At 50.2% G+C, this 25,580-nt stretch overlaps 3 long non-coding RNA genes across 7 annotated transcripts in view; 1 reads left to right on the forward strand and 2 right to left on the reverse strand.

Moving 5' to 3' along the window:
* Positions 1-25,580, reverse strand: part of LOC144617421 (uncharacterized) — a 292,948-nt gene that overhangs the window by 136,598 nt on the left and 130,770 nt on the right. The gene's annotated exons all lie outside the window — the stretch shown is intronic.
* On the forward strand, positions 35-6,225 carry LOC144617418 (uncharacterized). 5 transcript variants are annotated; one of them, XR_013557924.1, is made up of 6 exons: positions 35-95; positions 2,351-2,442; positions 3,339-3,488; positions 3,631-3,823; positions 5,607-5,676; positions 6,025-6,225. It is a non-coding gene; the product is annotated as an uncharacterized LOC144617418 (long non-coding RNA). The 5 variants fall into 5 exon arrangements; XR_013557925.1 differs by lacking the exon at positions 35-95 and adding an exon at positions 102-282 and having other exon boundaries at positions 3,580-3,823; XR_013557923.1 differs by lacking the exon at positions 35-95 and adding an exon at positions 102-282 and having other exon boundaries at positions 5,604-5,676.
* LOC144615724 (uncharacterized) lies at positions 17,203-18,436 on the reverse strand. Its single transcript, XR_013554276.1, has 3 exons — positions 18,168-18,436; positions 17,642-17,793; positions 17,203-17,552 (listed from the first exon to the last, which is right to left on the reverse strand). It is a non-coding gene; the product is annotated as an uncharacterized LOC144615724 (long non-coding RNA).

Raw genomic sequence — 25,580 nt, forward strand, 5'->3', positions numbered from 1 at the left:
GTCGCAGACGCCAGAGCCTCCCTTTCCGCTTCCGCGAGGCTGGATCACTGACTCTGCATCTTTGTGAGGTGGGAGTGTGGACATCATTGGTCAAGGTAGGCTGCCTGCCAGGGGGCGAGCGTCCAACAAATGCCAGTGTTGGTGAGGACCAAAGGGGACGCGGCATGAGTGTCCCTGTCCTGGGAAGCAGGGTGAGAGCAGAAGCCCTGAGGCCAGAACGCAGGGGTGCAGGGGGGAGGAGCAGGACGCAGAAGACCGCGCTGCTCAGGAGGTGGCCGAGACGTGAGGCATGGAGCTGGGCTTTGCCGGTAACACGGCTCTCTCGCTTTCTCGCTCTCTCGCTCTCTCGCGTGGGTCATTTGATGGCTCTTGCCGATTGCTCATTCTCACCTCAAGAAGTAACTCATTTTCTTTCCTCGGTTGCATCTGTCCTTGGTCTGGGGTTTGCAGGAAACCAGGTTTAATAGAAGCCTCTCTCCACCTGCTACAGGTCCAAGGTGTTGTGTCTTCCTTGGTCTGGGCCAGGGACACGTACAGGCTGGAAGAGCTTAATGGACCGGCTGAGGCTATCAGCCCAAAAGGCTGCTGCTGTGGTTAAGGCAGGCCTGTGGCTGTGAGGAGGCCCAAAGCCCAAGAAGCTGCATGGGCTCCTGGGCTCAACAGGCCACGGGGTAGGGCTGAGAGAGCAGTGGTCACCAACGACGCGGCAGAGGGCGTGCTGAGTCCCACGGCCAGCCCTGCCCAATTACAATTTAATCTCTCTTTCCCACCACTGGGTCGAGGCTCTTCCCTGATTGGATGGCTAATCTTTGATGGCTGTCAGGAAGCTTCTAGAACGATTTTGTCACTTATAAATCTGAAATAACACACATGACACCAAAGATACTCTTTATAATTTGAGGGAGGAAGAAGATGGATATAATTGCGAAATTCCTTTAACAGTGTCAGACTGGATTAGATTGCGAGTCCCATCATCCACAGACGGGCTCGGAAGGTGGACAGAAGGAATTTTGGTAAAAGGTCTCAAGTCTTGCAATGTTAATGAAAGGAGGTTAGTTTGCAAAATTCTGCTTTTACAAGGGCGGAATGGTCATGGAAAGCCATAAAACAACAACTTATGAGTCTAAAAAGTTAATCATTTTAGAGCATCCGAAGAAGTCTCCCCTAACCCATTTCCTATTTATTTATTTATTTATTTATACTTGAGAGAGAGGGCTAGAGTGTGAGCAGGGAAGGGGCAGAGAGAGAGGGAGACACAGAATCTGAAACAGGCTCCAGGCTCTGAGCTGTCAGCACAGAGCCCGACACGGGGCTCGAACTCGCAGACCGCGAGATCATGACCTGAGCCGAAGTCCAACACTTAACTGAGTGAGCCTCCTGGGCACCCCATCCCCTGAACCTATTTCTTATTGAAGATTAGCAAAAGGACAGATGGACAATGTGTTTTTCTGACTGGCTGTGCCATAATTTCACTTTTAGTGAACGTTCAGGTCAGGATCAAAGGCTCACCTGGTAAAAATAAAGCGATCAGGTGGGTACTTTCTTAGAATGGTTCCACTAACTGATTTTCCTGGCCGTAGTATTTTCCCGTTGATTTATTCCTTGGGCGAGAGTGTTATGTGGAATCCAAACTATCACAGAAGAGCTCTTGTAAGACATGCAACCATATGATCCATTATCAAGGGAGTGTGCCTGATTTATAAATCTCATTATAACATCAGAGATATAATTTTTAATATTATGTATGCCTCGGATTCTGTTAAAAATATAACATCCAGAACAATTTGGATTAAACTGTGCTTTAGTATTTTGTCCTCAGGAGTATGATGAGCTTTTGATGACAATGGGGAAAAAAGTGTGGATTTTGGAGTAAATTGACCCCAAAAGCCTAGTTAAAAAAAAAAACTTCTTGAAATGATTAGGCATATGGCTCATTTCCACCGCATCAGCAAACAAGGAAACTGAGCCGCAAGAGGGGCCCAAGCTGTTCCATTCTGTTTAAGAAAAGAAAGAAAGACCCAGGTGTTGGTGTGAACAGTGCTGGGGAGTTGGGAGACACAGGCCCCGTCCTGCGGAATGAGATGGTGGGTCAAAAGAGGGTTCCGTCAACCGCTCGTTTGTTAATGAATTTGACAGAAAGCCGGTGAAGTTTCCTTACCCTGAGCAGCAATGGCTGTTCCTCATTCTGCCGCCCCCTGATGTGGGGGGTTTTTCAAAACCCAAATCTTGGATGCTTCCTGACTGTTCATTCAAGCTCTTCGTAGTTTGATGCCATTGATTTGAACCGCAGCTCCCCGTTCGTCAATAGGCCTTCACTTCCTTGTGATGGGAGCTTTGCCTTCCACCCCAGGGTGTGTGGATCCAGTGAGATCTGCAAGCGGGGAAGAAGAGGCCAGAGTGTTGCCACCAGAAGCGGAGAACCCATGGAGGAAGCGAAGGGTGGTGAGCTGGAGTGTCTACTGGGCCATCTTTAAAAGCCTGGGGAATCTCAATGTTCTGGTTGGGAACCCTGCCCTGTGGCAAAGAGAGTCACATGCTCGTAAAATTGTCCTGTGTGTTGGACAATATTTCAAAATATTTCTTTCTTTTCCCAAAACTGTTTATTTATTTATTTTTGAGAGCAAGAGAGAGACAGAGGGAGAGAGACAGAGACAGAGAGAGACAGAATCCCAAGCAGACTCTGAACTGTCGGCACAGAGCCAGATGCAGGGCTCGAACCCACGAACTCAAGACCTGAACTGAAGTCGGATGCTTAACCGGCTGAGCCACCCAGGTGCCCTCGTTTTCAAAATATTTCTTATCAGCAGGGCTTGCCCTCAAACAAAGTCCTAGACAGGTCTCTAATGCTACAAAATAAACAGTGAAGTTACAGGAAGTCCTGCTCTAGTGAGAAGGGTAGGGAGCCCAGGGGGGCTCCGTCAAGATGGTTCTAGATGCCTCTCAGTCAGCGTCGCACCCTCAAACAGCAAGGAGATTGCTAAAGCACTGTTTTGTGGTCCAGCTCGTTGGAAGCAAAAGTGCTCCTACAACCCAGTTCCTTTTACAAACTCTTGGGGGTGATGTTCTTAAGGGGACACATTGCGTGAGGAAAAACATGTTCAGTTACCCATGGGGCATATAGTGTATAAGAGGCCGGGAGCTCTGCATTTCTATTTAGAAAACTTTCCAGTAAGTGGCCAGAGTAATACACCAGAGGCTGAAGGATGCATTTTTACTTACTCAGACAACTTATTCTCACGTGGGGAAAACCTCACTTACTGATGCTGGGTAATATGTAGTTTGGTACACGTGTTGATAAAAATACAAATGGATTTGCTTGTGGTTTTTTTTTTTTCCAGGGGCTGGAAACCCCCAACCAACTGAAAGCTCCCTTTTCCAATCTCCTCCCCACCAGCACCACGGCTGCCTCTCGTGGGCATCCCTGGGAAGCCTCCCGTATTGAAGGTCCCGTGTTCAAGCCGATGCATCGCCCACCAGCTTCTCTGCAGGTAGGGAGACTTCTTTGTATGATTTTTGCAATGCGATGCCTTGATTCTCTATAATTACGTCCAAAAAAAATTTTTTTTTTTTTTTAAAAAGAGCCCAGGAGTCTTCTAGTTGGGATTTGCCTCTTGTCTCCACCTTTCTCAGGGACCCCCACCTCCACAGCCCAGGTGGGCTGGCAGCAGTCGCCAGCTCTGGGGGGAGCAGCCTGGGTCATGGTGGAGCCTGGAGAAGCCCGGGGTGGCCAGAGGCACTCTGTCCCTGCACGTCAACCATATGGCCGGGACACCCAGGACTTCATAACGTCTTTTGCCATTTTGCATGCGGTACCCATGTTCAAGTACGTATGTGACACACCTCTTGAGATGGATTTCTTGTTTTTTTATCAGAGATTACCTTGGAGCAGAAACTTACAGTATTCCGGCTTTTAAAACAACATGGCTTTCTAGGTACTTTGCAGTGTGGTGCACGAGGCCCTGTCGCGATAACACAGCTAATCAGGGGACGCTCCTTGGGTTCACGGTGGGGTTACAGGCGGGAGTTGGTGCCCCTCCTTCCTCATCCGTTTGATTGGAGGTGTAGGAAATCCAGGTACTTTTTTCCACCAGCACTAAAGTCCTGTTCAAAATAAGCAAAATCACATGACGGTGGGAAAACCCAACCAGAAATTTTCAAGTGTTTTCCTAAACACTACTCCTCCGTAAAGTATTTGCTGACAGCGGTCACATTGATTAGAACATTTGTGCCCATGCAGCAGTGTGCACACAGAGCTATCCCCTCTGAGACGCGCGGGCCAGGAGTGTGCAACCTCAAAGCGGGGCGAGAGCCTTGTCCACACTGCAAGGAAGACACGGCAGGTCTGACAAGTGGTCACAGCCACTGTTACTTCTAACCCTGTGGTCCTTCTCATCGTTGTCAGATCTGCTATTTAGAAAGGCTCAGCATTGGTGCCTGGGGGGCTCAGTCGGGTAAGCATCCGACTTTGCTCAGGTTGCTGTCTCGCGGTTTGTGAGTTCGAGCCCCGTGTTGGGCTTTGTGCAGACAGCTCGGAGCCTGGAGCCTGCTTCGGATTCTGTGTCCCCCTCTCTCTCTGCCCCTCCCCTGCTTGCACTCTGTCTCTCTCTCAAAAATAAATAAACATTAAAAAATGTTTAGAAAGGCTCAGCATTAAAACTGTTTTGGAAAACAGTGCTTTTAAAATTCTTAAACCCCCATTGGAAATGAAGTACATTTGAAATTTTCTTGCAGGGTGTGGGGGGCACCTGGGTGGCTCAGTTGGTTGGGTGTCCAACTCTTGATCTCGGCTCAAGTCATGATCTCTTAGTTTGTGGGTTTAAGCCCTGAGTTGGGCTCTGTGCTGACAGCATGGAACCTGCTTGGGATTCCCTCTCTGCCTCTCTCTCTGCCCCTCCCCTGCTCATGCTCTGTCTCTCTCCCTCTCAAAACAAATAAACATTTTTAAAAAATAAAAATGTCTTGGGGATTTGAGTAAATTATTACTGGAGAATTGAGAGTAAAGGGAAATAACTAATCCTGGCCTTTGAAGTCCATTTGAAATTTAATTGACCGCTAGGCCAACAGCTGTATTGGCGGAGGACCGCTTAGTAATGAGAAGCTCAACCTCACATTAGGAAAGGGAGTGATGTGATCCATCAGAAGCTATACACCATTTACAGTGTTTTCCATGGAGGTTTCTTGGGGAAAGTGCAGAACGCACAGTCTTAAGTGATTTATGGGCTTCTTAGTACTATTACAGCAATCGAGTTCTGGCAATAATGAAAAAGTTTGTCAACAAGTTTGCTTAAATTTTATTTGACTCAGGCCATGATGATACCTTGTCTCCTGCCTCAGAAGCTCAGGCTCCAATTAATGAAGTCACGGCGGGGAATGTTTTGAAAATATTTAGTAATACAGATAAACGTAAACATCGTAGGTGTTTAAACCAGGATAAAACTACCATCTTGTATGCAAACAAAACTAATTTGTTAAATTGCGTTGCTATTCTGACGAATCTCATTTGATTTGTATGGACCCAGTTATTAAAATATCAACTTAACAGTTAATTTTCAGACTTGAAAATTACTCTCACATTAACCCTATGATGTGCTTATCGTAAAAAGTAGGATCGATGCCGTTGCTCGAAGTTTGGATCTGAGAACGACCATGACCCTGATCACCAGTGGGCTCTCTATGGTAAGGACACTGAAATGATTCCCCAGTCCTCTGCTCTGAGAGGCCCAGTGAGATACAGCAAAGTGGGGATTCTGCAGGCTGGACACTGACCTTCCCTCTGAGGAATGCCGTATGTCCTTGGCTGATGCGTACATGTCATTGGGACTTGTGGTAAGTTTACGTGTAATGCAGTAATCACAATACCATCTGAAAATTCTGAGATTACCATCAGACATATACGAGAAATGGAATTTATTCAGTCTATAAAACCATAAGAGCTTTGGCTTACTGAGAACATAAGGGGTAAGCATTGTGTTACTTACGTGCTTGATGTTATAAAGGTACACTATTAACACACTTATTTTACAGATGAAGGGACTGAGGCCTTGAGAGATTAATTAACTTACCCAAAGTCACAGAGCTAGGAAAATGTGGACACACTGAGCCCTTGCAGATTGCCCCAGACTCCCGGACCCCCACACGCCCAGCCCACATGTTGGTGTGGCCTCAGAGGACAATTCCAAGTTCCATCATTCCATTAGTATGCTTGACTGTAATCCCTCTTCCAATCACCACGTCAGATGACAAGACCATGCCTGTTTTATTCATTCCAAAGCATTTACTTGATTTGGTGCAACGACAGATTCTGGATATAAACACGACATAAGACGTCAGCAGTTTATTAAGTGCATAGGGGAGCCTGTCATTGGCTCGTAACATGTTTCTACCTGATTGTGTGTCTTGCGCAGAACACTTTGGATGAAAATTTTTTGGAGAAACTGGCTTCAGGTGAATAAGCAAAGATGTCTTGAAACTTCTTATCATGGATGCTCCTCTATTATTTATCAAGTGGTGCGAGTGCTCAAATTTAAGGAGCTTTCCAAGGAAAACAAGAGCCAAGTCTTCCCGCTTGCCCTAACACTCAACAAGACATTTCCTGTGGATTCTAAGTTATGAGCATGCTGTCCTCCCACAACCACGCGAGGATACTCACGGTGATGTAATTGAGCACGTCTGATATGATTTTAAATGCCTCTTTAGGACAGAGGCTTATTTTCTGCTGTAAGCATTGGACAGAGGGAAGACACTGCTCTTAAACTTATACCAAGAGAAACACCCTCCCTCTGATAATGTTTGTGTCATAACTGGAGCTCTGTTCCCTTGAAGCAGGTTTGTACTTGATCGATCCCACCTATGACTCAACAGGACTGTTTTAACTACCGGGTTAAGTGTTGTGTTGGTGGGGGGAGGGAGCAACAACCACAAATACAAGTAAACCAAAGGCACGTGTTTGATCTCATTGTTATTCAAGGTTGACCCTTTGTCTGATCAGTCAATGCCTTTCTAATACCTACGCATAGAATGGTTTTCTAGACTGAAAAGTCCTTCCGCGCACACATCATCCTCACATGAATAATATTAAATCGTTCCAACTTGGAATATTTTAAGGTACTTATATAAATCTACTTATGAAAGTTATTTGCATATGGAATGTTATTTAAAAGAAATTGTCATTCCTAATTATTTTTGCAACCACATCCTTTATTTATGAAATTGAATATTTACTTCAAATGGCCCACAGAGACACATTTTCCCTACGGGAATCCACGCACTCTGGAATACTTTCATGTGATAGAATCTTCGATGCCGAGAGCTCCCCATTCCCCAAGTTCTATTTCCTATTTGAAATCTGACCAACAAATATTTACTGCCACTTCATGTAATTTAACGTGCTACAGAAATTTTCCTAACTATGTTTTAATGAGCGGGAATATTGTCTCAATGGTACTCAGATTGAAAAATAGATAAATGCTTGAGGAAAACGTCTTGAGATGCATGAATATTTGTGACTTCACTGAAAACACAGCAACAAAGCCCCTCAACCCCGTGTGTTGTTTCTAGGGACAAAAAAAAAAAAAAAAGAGTAAAATGTACCTTTAAAACTTTTGAATAACTCCATATTTCACTTGCAAATTTTATTAATGAAATCCATCAACTCTTTTACTTTTGACCAAAATAATACATTCTCAACATTTTACATATATGTTATACACACATGCACACACACACACACACATACATATTTTTGAAGTGCTATACTTACCTTGTGGCTCATTACATCATTTTGAACAAAAATAGAAACCAATAATTTTTTTCCAAGGGGGTAGGTCCTCCAAAGTTTTTGATCAATTCCAAGAAATGTTGGAACGAGTTGCCACGTACATTGGTAAGTTACATGGCTACTGAAGGCCACTAGACTCCAGACAATCAGCGAGTTGGTGAGCACAAAAGGTGTGGAGTCTCTCTTCCCCGTGGGAATGCACTGCCAACAGTAGAGATCATCAATAAACATGTATTACAAGGTACAAGGTGACCTGTGTTATGAAAGACAGAGCAGAAGATGGTAAAGAGAATCAGCGAAGGTGGAATTCTATCAAAGCTTTCAAGGAGACAGGAGGATGTCAGGGTAGGGTCAGCAAGGCACAGTCATGGCCCCCCGGGGTGCCAAGACACCAAGTCTGTGGATGTAGCAGGAGTAGAGAGGGGAAGAGTTAGAAGACATGGGGGAAGAGGTCCTTGTGGGCTACTGCGTAGCCCTTGGATTTTCTCCCCAGAATGAAAGAGAGAGTCAAGTGGAGATCTGAAAATAGTCTATGCAGGAGGAACAAAAAGGCACCATCTTGCTTGTAGGGGATTGAATTGTGTCCCTCAAAAAGATACGAGGAAGTTCCACCCCCCAGTACCTATGAATAGGACCTTATTTGGAAATAGGATCTTGGCAGATGTGATCAGGTTAAGGTGAAGTCATTAGGGCGGACCCCAGTCCAGTGTGACCAGTCGCCTTCCAGGAAGAGACACGCAGGGAGAACCTCACGTGAAGACAGGCAGGGGTTGGGGCACCGGATCTTCACACCAAGGATGGTGGCAGGAAGGATCCTCCTCTGGAGCCTTCAGAGGGAGCCATGGCCCTCTCCCCATCCTGATGCAGACTTCTGACCTCTAGACCGTGAGAGAACACACGTCTTTTGTTCTAAGTCCCCCCGATGGCAGTGTGTTGGCACCGCAGGCCTGGGGAAACTCACACATGATCCAAGAATGAGGGTGGTGGAGGGGTGTTGGGGGTGGGCGGAGGGGCCCTGGATCACAGGGACACTGGACAGCTAGCGGTGCAGCCACCAGGACTCCCGTGCTGTCCATGCTGGGGAAGTTGGTGAGAGACCCGGCGGTGTGGTCTATGTGTTCTCTGGCCGCCCTTAGCTATTGGGTGGAGCTGCCCAAGGGTGGGGAATTGCACGTATGCACAAGTGGGTGAGGGACAGGGCGCAAGGCGGTGGGCAGTAGGTGCGAGGCCATGCTTGTCTTATGTTGACTGCAGTTTTCCAGTTGGGTGCAGAAGCCATGGCTTGAGCGATGATGAGGACCTGGGAGCAGCAGTGAACGCTGAGCCCCACTAAGTTGCTTTTCATTTTCCAATTCCTGGCAGAGTACCCCACCTATAATTTTTGCCCAATAACTCTGAAATGGAAATAATAACAGCCCCAAAGCTACATTTCTCACAAAAGTAGAGCTCTGGGTTTGAACACTTTAGGGGAATGTAATTTTCCAGACCAGGAAAAAGCCTTCGCCAGCATCTGTGCGTGTGTTTATATGAGGAAATACTTAGCGTGAGCACGCTGCCCGTAACCACACGGCTGTTAGATCGCAGAAGCAAAAGTAGAATTCACGGCCTTGCTTGTTGGCTGGTGTCGTGCCACATCTCTAACTCGCTGGACCTCAGCATCTGTCACACACATGATGGAGACACATACATCCCCATTTGAAATGCAGCTCCTTTAAGGCGTCTGTGATCGGGTGTTGGGACGGTTTGCTTCCTAGAACACATTTTAATAACCAAATAATATTAGAATGAAAAGGAACCATATTGTTGTATCTATGTTCTAGTTTGACCTATTTGCTTTTCCCACTAAATTACACCTTTACACAGAAGGGGAAAGACAACCATCATGATTGCGTCTTCCGGTAATGTCCGCAAACACGGAGCTGCGAGGTGGTTTCTGGAAGCAGGATGGGTGTGGGCAAAAGGGCTGTATCTCATGTAGTCATTTGCATTAAAATGTATGCCAGCTGCCTGGTGATAATTTAGGGACCATGCATTCCCTTGCGTTCCCTGGGCTGCCGCACACGGAAGAAAAATATTCGTCATATGTGGGGAAATCTGCACTATTTGCCATAGAGAGTGTGCGGTTCTGTGTCAGTAAGCGACTTTGGAGTGGGCTGGAATTTCCAGCCTGGCTGAGCACCTGTATGGTCGACCTTCAGTTCACTGTTCTCCTGGGCAGTTTACCTATTTTGAGAATGTTAACGTAAACTCCATTCTTCTAGTTGCCCCCGTCGGCATCTGTCAGCTCCAGGCTCCATGGTTCCCAAACTGGAAAGGTGGGAGCTCATTTCTGCTCCAGTGACGATGGCGGTCACATTGAATCTGGAGCCTCTTGTGTCCTGTGACCTCAGACTGCTCCCGCGGCACTCTGCTTAGGCCCAACTGTGCTGTCACCCACCAGCTCTCCAAACAGGGGACAACTGTTATTTCGTTGGCCCCCACATGTCTCTTTCTACTGGATGGTTAACTCTGGGGCCACAGGCCCCGGGCAACTGACTGAGGCTGGCCGTCCTGGTGTCTCACTTGCCCTCTGCAAGGACGGGTTCAAGGGGCAGAGACAACACCAGGCAGGGCCAGGGAGAGTCCTTGCATGACAAATGGCGCACACGTGGGAAGAGAGAGGCTCCTCCCCCTTAGAATCACCAGCCTTAAAGGCGGGAGGCTGCCGGGACCTCTCCTTCCTACACTGGGAGAGCCTCTTTGCAGCAGAAGACAATAGAGCCAACCAGAAAAAATGAGAGGGGTGGGGAGGGAGGCAAGAAGAGAGAGCAGATTGTACCATGCCATGCAAGCTCCAGATTCCAAACGTGTGCTCAGTCTGTTCTAGCGCTGGGCTTAGAGCCGGAGGCCAGGCAATCCTGCTGCTCATTAAGCCAGTGTGGTCAGGGGTACTGCTGATCTTGAACACCTTCTACATCTTTTTCTATCTCTGCCTCCTAAAGATACCTTAACCAGGTCCCATGCCTCTTCTGTCACTCTTGGTGATTGGAAGGCTCCCATTCGCAGACATCAAGTCTTACCCTCCGTCTAAAACCAAACCCTACTGCGCCTTCCTGTTCAGACACTTCAGCTTCCCAGAGCAGGGACCCCTGAAATCTTGGGCTTGGCATTTGTCCCTCCACTCCTGGGGTTCTGTCTGTCTTGACCCTTGCTACTCTGGCTGCTTCGGAAGAGAAGGGGGAAGTCCTACTTGGACACAGTTCATAATCTGGTTGCTTACTCTTTCTGTCTGCGGGTGTCTCTCTGTATTCTGTATTTAGGAGAACCCACTCTCCGCTGAAGACCGTCTCCTGGCACTGCTTTTCCCTTGCGGTCCTCCTGGGAGAAGTCTTTTAGTCGGGCTCCAGCTCAGTGACTGACCCTGGTATATCCATCTGGACAAGGAGGAAACTCGGCTCACTCCCCCAGCCACCACCAAATCTGGGAAAAGCAAGTGTCCCCCACATCTGCTCCCGCCATCATGGGCTGCTCTAAGCATTCTGCCTTCCTGCTTGTTGAGGTAAGAGTTGACCTCTTTGTTCGAATATGCCCACCAGTTCAAGGCGATGGTTCTCAGCCCCCCAGAAGATCCTGGCAAGCACCTCTTAATGCCACGCCCACCTGTGAGATTTCACAGAAAGTCTCCCCTTCCTGAAAGTTCATCTTGTTGCTTAAAGACTCCTCACTGGACTTGGGGGAACAAAGGCGGTAAAACCCAAACCAGACCAACCACTCTCTTCCAGGAAAGCAAGCTCCCTAGCCAGTCCTCGAATGTCCTGTCTTCTTTTACAGCGGCTGGCGGTGGGCAACGGGCAAAGGATCTCAGAAAGGACTTTTGGCAAGTCCTGTGGTTTTTCCCATTAGCAATGAAGGCAACCCTGCCCCGCCGCCCTGAATCTCCAAGGCCCTGGGGAAGTTCCGTTTCATATTCCATTCCAGTGACTTCAGCTCAAGTTGGGTCAGCTGCAAGCAAAGGAGTCGTGACGTGCACACCTCCTGTTTCTCATTCATTTCCAAGACCTTGGAATCTGCTGTTCAGAGAAACTTGCGCCTGCCCTGGTACGTTCCTGTAAATGCCAGGCTTATTACCGCTGTGTTTCAATTCCTTCCTATTCATTCGGCAATCCCTAGGAATTCCCCTCCGCTTACACAGAGGCCCTGAATATTCTCTTTCCCATTCCCTGGCAACAAGTGCTTGAAGAGTGCGTACACAAGCAAGTGAGCACAGGAACCCATGCACCGCCATCATCCTGATGTACTCAGGCCAGTAACTTTCCACGTGAAAATTCATGACCCATTTTCAGTACTACCAACTGGGGAGACCGTTTTCCCACCCACAGAGAAAAGTGTGCATCTGTCTCTATGGACACAGAAAGGTAAACTCTATCATATGGTCCAAAAGACAATAGGACTCTCCAAGACAGCACGGTGAGTTTCCACCAACTTGAAAATAACAAGAAAAGCAGAGCATCCTTCGGGACAAGCCCACAAAATGGGTGCCAGCACACCGCATAAATGTAGAGCTCTGTGAATTGTAAAGCCAGCCCGTTTGTCACAGCAGCCAGGTCGATGCCCATAGCTGTGTCAGCCTCTGCAGAAGCCCTGGGTATGTCCTTATCCCAATCATACACTCTGGCCCACTCCAAAGTTACCAATATCTTGACTTTGAGAGAGAGAGAGAGAGAGAGAGAGAGAGTGTGCGTGAGCATGGGAGGGGCAGAGGGAGAGACAGGGAGAGACAGAATCCCAAGTGGGCTCCAGGCCCAGTGCAGAACACGATGTGGGGCTCCATCCCATGACCGTGAGAAATCCCATGACCTGAGCCAAAATCAAGAGCCAGATGCTCCGTGGACTGAGCCACCCCGGCGCCCCAATCCTGACTTTTATACTAATTACTTCCTTGCACTTTTTATTATTGTACTGAACTTGATATGTCCTAAAACCTACGTGCTCCCCTCACCCGTCTCATTCTTCTTCTTACGGTGCACCTGTTGAAGAATGTGGGCCATCTGTCCTGTAGATTTTCCCACAGACTAGGTCTTCCTGACTGTTGACTGCACATGGCAGTTACCTGTGTCTTCTGCGTGAGGCTGGATTGGGAGGTTTGATCAGATTTGGGTCTGATTCCTTTGGAAAGACCCCAGGTGGTATTGTCCTCTATCATCAGGAGGCACTTTCTGTCTGGTTTTCGCTCCTTTTCAACAAAAACGGCCATTAGCGCTCAGTGCCTCGGTCCATAGAGCCTTTGGGGCCTGGAAAATAGTTATCTTCCTCTATCATTTTGTTTTCATTTATCGGCTGGAATAAACCTCTGAGAAGCCCTTTCCCTTCATCTGATTTTTAGTTAGGTATATACAGTTGATTAGGATAAACACAAGACGTGCTTGATTCTTTCCTTTTATTTACCGAGGTTTCAACATGATGGGTGCGTTAATCGGTCTCTTCAAAAAGTGACCAATTCGGTTTTTAAAAATACCATTATAATCACAAAGAGGTAAGGCCGTGTGATACATGTCAATCTTTGCCATTTCTACCCATTGAAACCCAAATTGCACCCTTCTGGACGGTGGGAGATCTGTCAAGCTGGCTTCGTCAGTTCTTCTGAAATCAGCCTTCACTGCCTCCTAATTTTCTGGCGTTACAACATGTTTCAGGCCAACTGTATGCATTTCCCAGGGCTTCCACAGCGCAGCGTCATAAACTGATGGTTCGGAGCAACAGACATTTATTCTCTGAGCTCTGGAGCCCAGAAGTCTAAAGTCAGGCATCGGCAGGGCCGCCCTCTCTCCGAAAGTTCTAGGCGACAATCAGTTCCGTGCTGTTCTCTCAGCTTCCGGCGTGGCTGGCCGTCACCCCAACGTCTGCCTCACTGTCCTGTGGTTTGTCCCTGGGGGCTCACATCACCTTCCTTCTGTCAGTGTCCGTCTCTGTGTCCCCTTTCCTCTGGAAGGACACAAATCGTGCTGCGTTCGCCCAGCTGATACTCTACGACCTGGACTGTGGTTTCAAAGGGAGAGGCGTGTACCCACCTGTTCTCACCCTCCATGCCTTGGGAGTTGCCACAAGGTACGCCGATGCCCTTGAACATCCAGGGGGTACAGGCATGAGTGTGAGGAAGACATTTCCTTGTGTCTTCAGTCTCAGCAGAGTCCAGGGAGAGAGCAAGAGGGGAGTGGGGCGCCGTCAGCGCGAGAAGGCTGCAGCCTCACTGCACTGACAGTGCCGCTGTGGCTGGGGTCAGAGATGAGGCTGGGGGGCTGGGAGGGTGGGCGGCTGAGAGGCTGAGAAGCTGGGAGACTGGGAGGCTGGAGGCTGGGAGGCTGGGAGGCTGGGAAGCTGGGAAGCGGGGAGGCTGGGAGGCCGGGAGTCTGGGAAGCTGAGAGGCTGGGAGGCTGGGAAGCTGGGAGGCTGGGAGGTTGAGAGGCTGGGAAGCTGGGAGGCTGGGAGGCTGGGAGGCTGGGAAGCTGAGAGGCTGAGAGGCTGGGAGGTTGGGAGGTTGGGAGGCTGAGAGACTGGGAGGCTGGGAGGCTGGGAAGCTGGGAGACTAGGAGAATGGGAGGCTGGGAGTCTGGGAGGCTGGGAGGCTGAGAAGCTCAGAGGCTGGGAGTCTGGGAGGCTGGGAGGCTGGGAGGGAAGCAGAGAGGCTGGGAGGCTGGGAGGCTGGGAGGTTTGGAGGCTAGGAAGCTGGGAGGCTGGTAGGCTGGGAGGCTGGGAAGCTGGTAGGCTGGGAGGCTGGAAGACTGGGAGGCTGGGAGACTGGGAGGCTGGGAGACTGGGAGGCTGGGAGGCTGAGAGTCTGGGAAGCTGAGAGGCTGGGAGGCTGGGAGGCTGGGAAGCTGGGAGGCTGAGAGGCTGGGAGGTTGGGAGGCTGGGAAGCTGGGAGGTTTGGAGGCTAGGAGGCTGGGAGGCTGGTAGACTTGGAGGCTGGGAGGCTGGGAGACTGGAAAGCTGGGAGGCTGGAGGTTGGCAGGCTAAGAGGCTGGGAAGCTGGGAGGCTGGGAGGCTGGGAGGTTGGGAGGCTGGGAAGCTGGGAGGTTGGAGGCTGGGAGGCTAGGAGGCTGGGAAGCTGGGAGACTGGGAGGCTGGAGGCTGGGAGGCTGGTACACTGGGAGGCTGGGAGGCTGGGAGACTGGAAAGCTGGGAGGCTGGAGGTTAGCAGGCTAAGAGGCTGGGAAGCTGGGAGGCTGGGAGGCTGGAGGCTGGGAGGCCAAGAGGCTGAGAGGCTGGGAAGCTGGGAGGCTGGGAGACTGGAAAGCTGGGAGGCTGGAGGTTGGCAGGCTAAGAGGGTGGGAGGCTGGGAGGTTGAGAGGCTGGGAGGTTGGGAGGCTGGGAAGCTGGGAGGTTTGGAGGCTAGGAGGCTGGGAGGCTGGTAGACTGGGAAGATGAGAGGCTAGGAGGCTGGGAAGCTGGGAGGCTGGGAGGTTGAGAGGCTGGGTGGTTGGGAGGCTGGGAGGCTGGGAATCTGGGAGGCTGGGAGGCTGGAAGGCTGGTAGACTGCGAGGCTGAGAGGCTGGGAGGTTGGGAGGCTGGGAGGCTGGGAAGCTGGGAGGCTGGGAGGTTGAGAGGCTGGGAGGTTGGGAGGCTGGGAAGATGGGAGGCTGGGAAGCTGGGAGTTTGGGAGGCTGGGAGGTTGGGAGGTTGGGAGGCTGGGAGGCTGGGAAGCTGGAAGGCTCGGAGGCTGGGAAGCTGGGAGGCTGGGAGGTTGAGAGGCTGGGAGGTTGGGAGGCTGGGAAGATGGGAGGCTGGGAAGCTGGGAGTTTGGGAGGCTGGGAGGTTGGGAGGCTGGGAGGCTGGGAGGCTGGGAAGCTGGGAGGCTGGAGGTTGGCAGGCTAAAATGGTGGGAGGCTGGGAGGCTGAGACGCTGGGAGCCTGAGACACTGGGAGGCCTGGAGGCTGGGAGGCTGGGAGTCCGGGAAGCTGAAAGGCTGGGAGGTTGGGAGACTGGGAAGCTGGGAGGTTTGGAGGCTGCGAGGCTGAGAGGCTGCAAGGTTGGGAGGCTGGGAAGCTGGGAGGTTTGGAGGCTGGGAGGCTGGGAGGCTGGTAGACTGGGAGGCTGGGAGGCTTGGAGGCTGGGAGGCTGAGAGGCTGCAAGGTTGGGAGGCTGGGAGGCTGGGAGGCTGGGAGGCTGGTAGACTGGGAGGCTGGGAGGCTGGGAGGCTAGGAGGCGTACCCACAGCAGGGGCCCAAGATGGACTCTGGGTCAACCCAGAAGTAGGTGGTGCAGAACCGGGGACGGCAGCTCTACCGTCTCCACCACAAACCTTTCACCTCCATTTCACTGCGGTTCCTCCGGCTGCCGAAGTCTGGGAGTACATGTCCACTCCCTGCAAAGGTGGATCTGGAGAGTGGCAGCCGTCACATCCCGTCAGCTGGCGCTGAGTGACTCACATGCAGATTGGAAAGTCCTTAGTGGGCTCGGTCAGCTGGCCCGAAGCTTCCCCCAGTCACCATGAGGGGAGGAAGAACGGAGAAGGGATACGGGGGACACAAGTGGCAGGACTTGCGGAGAAGCAAGACGGAGGAGCCGGGCTGGACAGGGGAGCCGGCCCTCCTTTTTCTCATGTGCCAACCTCTTCCCCGGGGGCTCCCTTCCCCTCTTGGCCAGCACTCCTGTTGGGCTCGTCCAGGATGGCATGGTAACTCTCTCCCCGTCCACCAAAGGGCCCAAGGCAAAGTAGACAACCACTGCTCCCAAGCTTTCCAGACAAAGAACAGAAACTTAAAGACAGTTATCCCCGGGCCAAGTTTGCAGATAAGTTTGCAGGCAGGTATCCCAGGAGCAGCCTCAGCCTCGGCACATTGGTGGGTGGCACTGGGAGCCCAGAGCTCTGCTCCAGGGCATATTCAATGATATAGGGAGGGTCGTTCAAGTCTGTGTTTGCAGTCAGATTCCAGGTACAGGACAGGCTTTTCCCCCGAGCACCTTCACCAGGAGCCCATTGGAAGCAAGCAGCCACCTGTGGACGGGAGAGGCAGGCTAAGATCTGGGGTCTCCCTCGGGGGTTACGCGCATCGCTCTGCTGGCAGAAGAGTAGATAGGTCATTCTCTGGAACTCAGAGTCTTCCACCAACGAAACCAGTTCCTTCAGGAATTTTAAGGTGCACAGTGGCCTCAGGGCCGCTAGTAACTGCTCTGTCCCTTGTGTCTCCGGGGGCGGGGGAGGGGGGGCGTGGGGGTGGAGGCAGGTGCAAACCCAAGGATGCTAACCTGAGCTCCTGGTGCATAGTAAAAGCCTAGTAAACGTAGCCATTCCAATTTTGTCTGTTTCCTCTCTAACTTTTTTTAAATAAGATTCCCCAGGGCAGAGCCCACAGGACAGGCTTCATCCCTCCTCCCCACCCGGCTGGAGGCACAACGCCTTGTGCACAGGGAACCTTACACAGTGCTTTTTGCTTAGCTGATGAAAGGAGCTTACAGAGGTGCACAGACACACAATTTATAGATGAGGGAATCAAAGTGAGAAGCAAGGTGACTGTTTTTGAGCAAGGACCCAGATTCTGTCCATCCCGAGCCAGGCTGCCCGGGGCTGTCTCTCTCCGAAGGGCCTCTTTGCCCCTCCGCTGCATGTGCTGTGCTCTCCCAAGCCTTGCACGGGTCGCTCCTTGGGCCTGGAGTGTGATTCCAGATTCCCCTCGCTTACGTTGATCCAGGCTCCGACAGGTTTGTCCTCACGACACAGAGAGCCCTTCTCTGGGAAGCGCGTTGAGCCCCCTAAATGCTGGCGAGGGCTCCCCCTTCGCTATCCACAGCCCCCTCCTAAAATAGAAAAGCCCACACTGATGTGCGTTCACGCATTAACTTCTCTACAATCTCAAGCCAGTCAGAGGCCGCGCCTGTTTGCTCACTGGCAGCCTCTGGCCTGGCCCCGGCACCTGCCCTCGGCGGCCGTCCCGTGGGTGTTTGCAGATCAAATGCACGAAATATTACAGCTTCCTTTTAGTAAGTGCTTCTCAAGTGCCAACTTCTGCACCTGCCTCTTCACAGGAGGACCCCAATTCTGAAGACAAATTTATAAAGTAGATAGTAATCATGCCATATTTAAAGAACAGGAAAACATCTTTGAGTCTAGAGCGATGTAAGATCTAAGATTTAAGATTTAAAATTTAAAAACATCCTTTGTTTAAAAAAATGTTTTTTAATGTTTATTTTTGAGAGAGCAAGTGAGACAGAGCATGAGCAGAGGAGGGGCAGAGAGAGAGGGAGACACAGAATCTGAAACAGGCTCCAGGCTCTGAGCTGTCAGCACGGAGCTTGACGCAGGGCTCGAACTGACAAACGACCTGAGCCGAAGGCGGACACTCAACCGACAGAGCCACCCAGGCGCCCCCAAATGTAAAAGCGTCCTTAATCCTAGAGAGATTAAAAACTGACCTAAAGTCCCACAGGCAAGAAATGGCGGAGACTTGGTCTCACGCCACCAGCTACGGGCCGCTACGCAGAGAGCACATTGTGCGTGGCCGAGATGCTGCCCTGGGAGGCGGGTCTGGGCCGCCCGCAGTCCAGCTGAGGCTCCCAGAACGTGGACAGGGAGTTGAAGGAGGCCCAGGGCTCACATCGTATCCTCCATGAAGCCGTTCCGGGCCCTCGAAAAGCACACTGGTTTCTCTCTTTTTGAGTGTTGGTAATTGACCTTCCTCGACTCCTGGTTTTGCAATTGGTTGTGTCCTGTGCTAACTGGGCTACACCCATTTCTAACTCACAAAGCCTACATCCACCGGGCGTGGCCGGCCGCCTCCTGTCCCCTGTGACTCAGGCACCCAGCGGGCCAGTGGGGACCCAGGGTCGAGTGCGCGCAGTAAGCAGCCGGGCAGCCGCCCAGCTTTCTCCCACCCCACCCCTCCCGCCAGCCCCGCATTACGTTTAACGCTTCTGCAAATGATTCAGTTTGCCTTCTTCACACCACAACATGCACTTTGGGCTGGAGGAAGGGATCCCCGAGGAGAAAGAAGGTCTGAACCAGAAAAGAGCCCCTGTGCTTGGGCTCCCTGGCTGTTCAGGGAAGGGGCAGCCGCAGGCGGCACCAGAGCCCTCCTTCCGGGGGAACCGCGGGTCAGGGACGTCTCAGGAGCCTGAGTGCCTAACGGGGAGCCTGTGGCCGCGACCCAGGCCAGCCAAGGTGGAACGTGCTGGGCCCCTGGGAATCCCGCCGAGGGCCACGTACGCTGCCCTCAGCAGCACACTGTCCCCGGGGGATGCCAGGCGTGTCTACCGTGGGGGCTTCTGAACAACCCTCTGAGGTCGGAAACAGGATTCCAAAGATTCAAGTTTCACCTGTTTCTATTCAACACATATCTGTTTAATACCAAGCAGCCAAAGGCAACCAACCTTCCCCAGATCTGACCCTTCCACTGCCTCCCTGCCAAGCATGAGCTCCTGGCCTGTGCATTGACCTTGGAGGCGGGGGGCCCGGTGGACTGCAGGGCAGTGGCCAAGCACTTGAGGCAGGAGGGGAGGGGACTCTTGACGCCCGTGTGTGAACACCTTCCAGCACCCAGTTATGATCCACAGAGGTGTTAACCTGCCTGGATTGCAGGAAAGGTCCGGATGGCACACACTCTGGGCTTTGTGGGCCCTGTGGTTTCTGCCGTGACTACAGGCAGGATGGTTGGAGCCAGGATTGGAACTGAAGGTTATCTGAACCTAAAGCCCCTGGGCTCTTCCCTCGCCTCCCCCGAAAAAAAGTGACTGCTTACACTGACATGTACACGAATGCCAGACCTTGCTTCAGCACGTTTTGAAATGATCATATGTGGGGGCACCGGGGTGGCTCAGTTGGGTTGAGCATCAGACTCTTGATTTCCACTCAGGTCATGGTCCCAGGGTTGTGGGATCGAGCCCCCCAGGGGACCTCAGAGTTTAGAGGAAACCCCATGAGGGACAGAGGACCCAGCGATCTCAGAGTTTAGAGGAAACCCCATGAGGGACAGAGCTGTCAAAGCAGTCCTCTTGAATGAGGGGGCAGGTGTGGGGGTGGAGGGCAGCAGGGGACAGGACAGGCTCTGTGGAACTGAGTCATTTGCTCTTCATCCAGACACCTTCTGTCTACCCATAACCAAAATTTATTGAGCACTTACAAAGTGACTTACCTCATTAAGCACTTTCACTGTCCTAAAAGACAAATTAATCTGCTTTACTACTTAGATGATCCGAGAATATGAAAACTAAGCATGGCTTGAAAAACCACCTAGAGAGTTCCAGCTGCCGTCCTGAAGGAAAGGCTGGCTCAGGATGCCGCAGGAAGCCTGACATCTGGTCTCCCACGCTGTACTGTCATTTTCTGGGACGCTTAACAGGCAAGACTTTTGCTTGTTCAGGTGGCGGAGCATCCCATTCAAAGTGGCCCAGGCCACCAAAGGAGAGCTTACTGGCCTTGCACTGGAAGGTCTAGAGTCATTCCCTCAAAGCGAAGTCAGCCCTCTCCATGAGGTGGGAACGAACACTGACGTCCTGAGGGCAAGTGTGTCCGCCCTTCTCAAAGGCCCTGGGTAGGTGCCTCATCCTTAATTGCCACCATTTCCTCATTACCTCTGCCCCAAATGGCTCAGCGCCCTGATGCAGTGAGTGTAAATCCTCTAAAGTGAGCAGTACTTTGATCCCCCACCTGAGAACTCACATTCCCGCCACCAGCTCCTGCAGGGGAGTCCTTCTGGACCTGGCCCAGAACCTCAGAGGGCCTCCCTGTCAGCTGGGGCTGAGTGGCATACCCCTGAGATCTGCACGCCCCCTTTTCAAATGTGTTCCAAAGACTCTGGTCTTGGCGGCCAGGGTGGGGTGAGGGGCAGGGGGCGAGGGGCAGGTGCACAGGGCTGCCTAGTGCTGGGCGGGGGCGTCCGCCTCACGTGCACACGCGAGGCCCTCCGGGTGCAAGACAGAGCCAGGGTGGGAGAAGGCGGGGGGCCTGCTGCAGGCCAGGCACGGGGACCCAGTCTCCCCTAGGGCTGACACGCACACTGAGAAGTCTGGGAATCCTGAATCTGAACCTGGAAGTGTACCCCCTAATAAAGGTACATTTGTTCCCAGGGGCAGGGAGACAGAATTGACTGTATTTGACCACTTTTTGGCTTGGTTTCTCCCTGTGGTGTTCGAGGCTCTGTGCTCTTCGATGAATGCAGTAACCACTTTTTCCTTGCGAAACATGGAGAAAGTCCACAGAGCACAGACCGAGCAGGTGTATATGGGAAAGAAACAGACCCGAATCTTGAGAGAATGAGACATGTTGGTAGAGAAGGAACCGGAATGGAAGAGAGGAAGGAGGGAGGAGGCGAGCGGTCATGGATGAAGGGTTGGGGGTGGCAGAGAGGACCAGGAACCAGAGTGGGGGGGGGGCTTCCACATCACCACGGGGGGGGGGGGGGTGGGGGCAGGTGGTACACCGCTTCTGATGTTCCCTGGGAAGCGCAAGAAAATTTAACGCTCACTGTGAATGTCATGTGGTTAATATTCTGTTTTCTTTGAGGGCTAGTCCAGTGGTTTCCAAGCTGTGGATCCCTGCCCATTGGTATTTACATTAATAAATAACTACTGTTTCCAATAGACAGGATAGATTGGTAAAGAACAGACAATAGCCCATGGTAAGTATTGCTTCAAGAAATTTGTTTCCGTCAGGTGCATGTATATGTATATATATGGGGTCATGATGTAAAATGTTTTTCTTCCTTGGGGCTATTGTCAAAAAGCTTGGAAGTTGCTGGGCTCTCCCAGGTGACACAGTCACGTTTATTTGTGTTGCATGAGCATTAAGTGGAATAATATGCCCAGAATGGTAGTCATGCCTGGCATACAGCTGGCACTCACGTCATTTGCACCCCCACCTACAAGATGTGGAAATGGCGTCTTAGAGGTTAATTCTCAAGGACAGATAGCAGCAGAGATAAGCCTGGAATCCAGATTCCTGTTCTCGGTCTGAAGCGATGTACCCCTCTGAGGGAGGTATGACCAGCTAAGAAGAAGTTGACACTACATCCTGTGTGATTTTAAAGGTTTACCTCAGTACGTGGCACACAGCAGAAAAATAATTCTAAACTCTAAATGATTCCATATAGGAACACTTCTCACTTTTTTATTGAGGCATAAAGTGCAAACCTTTTAAGTAGACAGCTGGATGAATGTTTGCTTTTACAGACTGCTGCATAGCCACCACCCGGATCTGTCAAATCTAGAAGCATCTCTGATGCCCCTTTCAGTCAATGCGCTTTACTACCAAAGTTCAGTCTTGCCTGCTTGTAGCTTTACATGCGCGGATTCACACCGTATGAGCTTTTTCACTCAACATTTTGTTTCTGAAATTCATTTGCGCCATGGTATTGCACAGTGCTTCCTTCTTTTTCATTGCTGTCTACTGTTCCATTTCATGAATACAACCTAATTTATTATCCATTATCACCTTGATGGCTATCTCGTTGGTTTCTAGTCTTTGCTACTATTTATCTAGTCTTTCCTACTAAAAGAGCTTCCAAGAATGTTCTTGTACCCCTGTTTTGGTGGAAACAAGTACCCACTTCTATTGGGTATTTACCCATGCTTGTAGAAGAATTGATATAATTACAGCTTTATATATAACAGAGTTCATCAATGTATTATTTGCAATACAGAAAAAGAAACAACAGAAATCAACAGGGAATAAACAGATCATTAAATATGTAGTCTTGGGCTTCTAGGTGGCTCGTCGGTTAAGCATCTGACTTCGGCTCAGATCATGATCTCACGGTTCGATTCGTGGGTTGGAGCCTCGTGTCAGGCTCTGTGCTGACAGCTGGGAGCCTGGAGCGTAATTCAGATTCTGTGTCTCCCTCCCTCTCTGTCCCTCCCTGCCTCATGTTCTTTCTCTCTCTCTCAAAAATAAACTATTAAAATAAATAAATAAATAAATAAATAAATGCATACTTACATACATAGATAGTCTTGGGAACCAATACTTATATATGGATAAGTGTCAATTTTTATTTTTATTCACACCATTTACAAAATGAAAGCATCAAATCAATAAATAAAACCATAGTAGAGTACAAGAAAACATAAGCAAATACTTATGTCTGGGCAAGAAAAGAATTCTTAAATATGAATATTGTTTCTTAAATAAGCCACAATGGAAAATAAAGAAAATGTCTGGGCGCTTGGCAATTTTAAACTTCTTAAGATCTATTTGATTCCCGGTCAGTGAGCCAAACCAAACAAAAACAAAACAAACAGACAAACAAAACTTCTTAAGATCCAGAGACATAATGAACTAAATTAAACTCACATAATAATTCAGAAAAACATGCATAACAAGTGGTATACATCACAAATGGGATAACCTTACTATAAATAGTTCACATAAAGTTTGGTGAGAAAACATTAGCAACCCAAGAAAAAAGTTAGCAAAACTGGAGGAATGGATTTATAAGATAAAATACATGTTTTTTTTTTTAAGTTTATTTATTTGTTTTGGGGGGGGGGAGAGAGAGAGCCCAGGGGAGGAGCAGAGAGAGAAGATGTAAGGCTTGATCTCACTACCCTGGGATCATGACCTGAGCCAAAATCAAGAGTCTGTTGCTCAAGCAACTGAGCCACCCAGGCGCCCCAAAACACATGTGTTTAATGAACATGAAGACATTCCAACCTTACTAGGAATCAAAAGAGCAAATTAAACCATGGGGACATCATTTTTCACATATCACAAGGTACAAATACTTAGCAATCTCAACACTGAGAGCTGGAGAGAAAGCAGAGAGAGGCATTCTTGGAAGCTATCAGGACGGCTTCTCCGGGAAGCAACTCAGTACCAAACTTTAAAACATTTAGTCCCTTTAGACTTGCATTTCCACATTCAGGAATCTATCCCTTGGGAATAATGCAAAATGGAAACAAAAATATATGCATAACACGTTCATCAGAAGATTGTTCATCATGGCAAAATACAAGGGGAGAAGTGATACCTGTCAATCGGAAACAGAGAAAAAGGACTGTATGACCTTATGGTGACTTCATGGAGGATGAGGCAGCCATTAAGTGACACTGTCATGCAGAGCTAGGGCAACTGGCCCAGTGGCACTTCCGTCACACCCTGAGGACCAGTGTGAGCAGCCTCACTGGGCAGGACAGACTCGGGACAGCAGGTGCAGTGCAGGGCCCCACCATCCGTCCATCACCCTCCAGAGCAGAAGCAGCAGTCTGACCCACGCGGATGGTGGCTGCAGGACCTGTAGACCACGGAACTGGAGAATTGCCACTGTAGAGTCTTCAGGACCCTGGATAGTCCCAGGGTGGTGCTGAGGGTGGAGCGAGGAAACAGCTGGGTGTGGTCCTGCCCCCTGCACTTGACCCAGGGAAGTTTCTCATGGCCCCCAGGCAGTGAAGTTTGCTGTGGGTTCATCAAGCTGAGTTCCGGATGGAGGTCTGGGGGTCACACTTGCTGGGGGACAGGAAGAGCTGGAGAAAGACACAGCACATATCAACAGATAAATGAAAGTCCTTAAGGGACCCCCCCCCCCCAAAAAAAAAAGTGTCAGACCAAACACAGCAAAGGGCTAGACATTGTTCTTTGGCAGGTGGGAGACAGAAGTAAAGTGAAGGGTGGTCACTGTTCCTGCACTCCTCTCTTGAACTTGGTGTTGTGCTGAGCTAAGAAAATGCTCTTGGTACCCAGGAGAAAGAGGATGGAAAGAATGATGCTCCCTAGCTCACGGTCAGACGAAAGGGAACAGCAGGAAACCAGCTAGCTCTTGTCCGCGGGTGCCTTCGGCTCAAACCCGACTGTTTGCGTGACGTGATACCGTAACTTGAAGTTCTTCACAGAGTTGAGTCGATGGCAAAAATCTGGCAGATTTCCCTTGCAGCAGCTTTGTACGTTCTCCCAAAGATGTGCCCAGAGGTAGCAACAACGTGTGTGGAGTCATTTCGTGCGTGTTACCATCTTTATCCACGGCATGAACCCTATCATCACGGCTCGCATTTCACTGGTGAGTTGCTACATGCTCAGGGATGTCATCTGCCACAAGATCAGAGCCACCATTCTGCCCGAATCCAGGGACAGTGGTCCTGATGTTGTGTGTGGGCCTCTGCGGTAGTTTCCACCAACCAGAAGTGGATGGTAAAAGGTGGCACTCAAACCTACGTTCTTTGTCAGCTTATTCCAGAGCGTCACCTGTACTTAAATCTGCAAGGGAAGGAAGATTTCTGTTCTATCCTCTGTCTTCCCACATCACAAAATATAATTTATATGGCAAGTAAGTTTCCTGTCATGTGCATGCTCAAGTTTTAAAGTTTTGTTTATCATTATTTACTTTTGAGAGAGAGAGAGAGAGAGCATGAGCAGGGGAGGGGCAGAGAGAGAGGGAGACACAGAATCGGAAGCAGGCTCCAGGCTCCGAGCTGTCAGCACAGAGCCTGACGCAAGTCTCAAACCCACGAACCGCAAGATCATGCACGACCTCAGCCGAAGTTGGGCATTTAACCGACTGAGCCACCCAGGGCGCCCCTTAAGGCTTTATTTTTTTTAGAGCACTTTTATGCTTATAACAGCACTGCGCACACAGCCTCACCATTATTACCACCACTCACCAGAATGGTACACTTCTTACCCAGGATGCATCTTGCAAAGTAGATTTCAAAATACGAGAAGGATGTTTGCATTGAAATAAGAGTTATCTCCTACAAAGACACGGAGATGACTCTACCGCAGGAGAGTGATAGGGCGGGGGGGGGAGGGGGTGGTTAACCTCTCTCTACCTGTTGAGCCCCAGATGGCAGATTTGTCCCTAGCTCTAAAAAATATACAGGCTTTAGCTACCTGGAATTTAAATA

The sequence above is a fragment of the Panthera onca genome, chromosome A1 (genome assembly GCF_046562875.1).
Source record: "Panthera onca isolate mPanOnc1 chromosome A1, mPanOnc1 haplotype 2, whole genome shotgun sequence".
NCBI lineage: Eukaryota > Metazoa > Chordata > Mammalia > Carnivora > Felidae > Panthera > Panthera onca.